Genomic DNA, 3,822 nt, shown 5'->3' with positions numbered 1-3,822 from the left:
CTCCTTCTCCCTAGTGAGGAGGGACTGTTATAACAGCTCTCTCTCTCTCTCTTTTTTTCCTGAGGAAGATCGGCCCGGAGCTAACATCCCTTGCCCATCTTCCTCTTTTTGCTGAGGAAGATTAGCCATGAGCTAACATCTGTGCCCATCTTCCTCATTTTGTATGTGGGACGCTGCCACAGCATGGCTTGACAAGCGGTGCGGGTCAGTCCAAGCCCAGGATTGAACAGGCCAACCCGGGTCCCCAAGGCAGAGCTCACGAACTTCACCACTCGCCACCGGACACCTTTTGAACAGCTCTTTGTTCTCTGAAAATCCTGTTTTCATATCTGGCCTTACCAGACATGCCTTTGGGTTTATGTTTCTTCTCCCTTTCTTCCCTTCAAGATTTTGCTCTGATTTCTGGAATACGTCCTTAGCATGATCCTGCAAATCTTTTTTCTTGTTGTCCTTATTCCTACTATGATGCTTTTCATTTTCAAGAGCTCTTTTTCTAAACCTGTCTCTGGATGAAGCAGCATCCACAGGGACGAGGCCTAGGAGTCGACAGTCAGCCTAAACCTGGCGGGTGAGGACACCACTTCCCGGCTTGTCTGCTGACCCGCCATTGGCAGGGACGATGGATTGGGAGGCGAGATGCGGCCGGGGGCGGGGCGTGGGGCGGAAGGCAGGCAAGAGCCAATGATGCCGGGTAGGGCGTGTCTTCTGTAGATGAGGCAGTTCCGGGGTCCGCCGTTTAGGCGCCCGTTACTCACGCTCTAGGTGACTTCCTGACCCGGGGGGACGGAGTGCGGGACTGTTGCTGAATCTGCAACAACTTCTGTGTGCTGGAGCTCCGGGGCTGGTGTGGGGGAGGTGCTTGAGACCGTGAATGCACACGGTAAGGAATACAAGGGTCCGGCAGGGCGGCAGGAAGCAGTTTTCCAAATGTGATACCAGAGATGTCCTCTGCAGGGGCGTGCTCCCTCAGGGTGCGGTGGTCCGTCCGGCTGTACCTGGTATTTTCTTATCTCTGCCGTTTTCCTGACTCTGCCGAATTGCCTGTATGATGTGTGGTAGTGAGTTATGGTGTGTGGATTTTATTCTATTTGGGATTTAGTGAGAGCTGTTTTAATCCCGAGCTTCTAGTTCTCCTTGCTAGTTTTTGGTTCTTCCCGTCTTGCCTTCCTTCCTTCCAAACTGACCACTCTCGCTCTTCCGCTGACTCGGCGCTGCGGGCGGTGGGGCTCTCTCCTGCGTATTTCATAGAGGCGGCCACAGACCCTGGAGCAGACACAACCTTGGCAGGTCTAGTGTCTTTACTGTTGCTGCTTTGCTGCTGTTGCTGTCAGCTGTTGTTTTTTCTTTTGTTGTTGCTCTGTGAGTGTGTGTGCGTGTGTGTGTGTGTATTCCCACGTGTTTACTTGGGGGGTGAGCTTTTGGGGACACATAACAGTGGATGCTGGGAACCTCGGGTGATCTGTAGGTTCTGCCTCTTCTCTGGCTGTATGTTCTCTCCCAGGTTGTTGCTTTCTGTTGGAGGCCACAGTCCCCTCACCTCTGCATTTGGGCATTTCCTGTCTAACGGCTCTGAGATATTTGGAATGGTCTGGCCACGCTACCCTTGAGGAGCTCTGCCCTATGGGCCCACGTAATACCAGTGGTAACTGGGAAGTCCTCTTCTCTGCTATGGTTATCACCGCACTTTCCTCGTGGGTCATATGGATGTAACAGTACCCCACACCTCATAGTGCTGTGCAGAATAAGATAACCCCATTACTCACCTAGCACAGTTTGTGCTTCTTGGTATGATCTTGCATTGACAGAAAGATATTTGTTTCTTTCATTGTGTAACACAATATGTAGAAGGCTGCATAAAACATAAATGTACAGCTTAATGAATGGCTATAAATGAACATAACCAACACCTAGATCAATACCTAGAACATGTGAGGCTTCAGAAGCTTCCCACAGGCCCCTTCCTCATCACCTCTCCCTCCCTGCCCTTGCCAGTTACCACAGTCTTATTTTCATGATGCTTCATTCCTTGTTTACATATTTTATAATTTTGTTTATTACGCCCACTTCACAGGTCTGGATTTTAACCTGTAATCATATAGTATGTGTTCTCTTATGCCTGGGTTTGTTCCCTAAAAATTATGGATTTAATAGTCATCAGTGATTCCTCCATTGTGGTTGCTAATGAAATAGACCACAATTTAGTTATCCATTCTATTGATGATGGACATTTTGGTTGTTTCCAAGTTGTGGATCTTTCACACAATGAGGCTGTGGTCCTTCTGGTGCAGTGTCCTGGGCACAGTGGATTCCACAACAAAGAGTGGAATTCTGGGGTCCTGTGTTATGCCTATCCAAGCCTTTCTGAGGTAAAAAAAAAAAAAAAAAAAAATCTGTAAAGCAAAGCATGTGGATTATCCAATTCGTATGAACAGAATCAAACAAAACTGAATGCATGTGATGTACTGGATATGTAGATATAAGGGTACATGTTAAAGTACTAATCGGTGTGTTTTCTGTGTCCATCCTCCCTGCTCCATTCAGGTTTGACATCCTCCGTGAACAATTTTCTGAATTCATCATAATCATCTACATAATGATGATAACTTTAGTGGCAAAAGTTTGATATATTTTTAAATATAAATGCCTAAAAGTAGGCATTTATAGGGATAATACAATTTTAGGAAATGTGACGGTGATTATTTTTAACATGTGATAATTCTCAAAGCTCACTATATAAAGAATAAACATTAAAATATAACGAATTCTGTTAAATAATGTTCAGGAGATCTACTAATGAAAGTATGAAATTTCTTAGGGAGAAAAACACAGCTGTGTGACTATTCACCTAAAATTATTAAACTATCATATGGGAAAACTTTATAAGAAACGCTGTGTAAATAGATTTTATTATTTTATGTTTCACTAGACTTATTCCCAGGATTTCCTTCTCTTATTTCCTACTTCATTTTTTGCTGTGAGTGATCTCAAAAAAGTGAAAACAAAAACTCTGGTGGATATGGCAAAAAAAAAAAAAAAAAGTTTGACTTCTTCACAAATCCAACTAGAATGACCTAGGACGGCTGGATTCCATTTAGCAGGGTGACCTCATGACTCCCTGAGGAGACCTGGCCTGCACTTCCTTCTCTCTTGGGAGATTTTTATGCTTCAGACTCTCCAGAACCACAAAACAAGGGTTGGCAAATAAAGGCCTGGAGAGGTGGGGGTTGGGAGGGGACAGTCCTGCTCCAGGTGAAGGACTTGGGCCCAAGCTTGGGGAGACCCAGTGGAAAAGGAAAGAATCCCTAGAATCAGGGCATGAGAGGAGGAATGAGAAGCTGTTCATGTGGGAAGAAGGGAGGCTGGAGGATGAGAGATGAGGGCGGGGTGTGTGTGTGCAGATTCTGGTAAGGGAGTGTCCCAGAGAGAGAGGGGCTGCCATTCTGGGGCCAGGGAATAGAATCTCCTTGGTATTCAGCTCTCCATCCTCCCCCTCCCCCTCCCGCTGCTCCTCCTCCTCCTCAGCATCCATCGCACACATTCAGAAACAGACTGCTATCGGAAGGAGAGGACCCTTGGCAGAGAAACACACCCTCTTTAACTCTATGTTGCAATCCTCTGAGGAGGAGGCACAGGCTATGGGAGAGTCCTAGAATATGAGAGCCAACAGCGACCTCAGAATATATCCAAATCCAATTCCCCCTTTTACAGATGAGGAGTTTTGGTGCCAAGGGGCTAAGGACTAACCAAAGCCGTGTGACCTGTTATTGACAACCCTGGAACTAGAACCCAGGCCTCAGGCCCTTTCCATAATTTGGGGGAGGG

The sequence above is a fragment of the Ceratotherium simum genome, chromosome 2 (assembly GCF_057802395.1).
Source record: "Ceratotherium simum simum isolate JZ-2026a chromosome 2, ASM5780239v1, whole genome shotgun sequence".
Taxonomy (NCBI): Eukaryota; Metazoa; Chordata; class Mammalia; order Perissodactyla; family Rhinocerotidae; genus Ceratotherium; species Ceratotherium simum.
The sequence above is the reverse complement of the archived record's forward strand: the minus strand, read 5'-3'. Positions refer to the sequence as shown.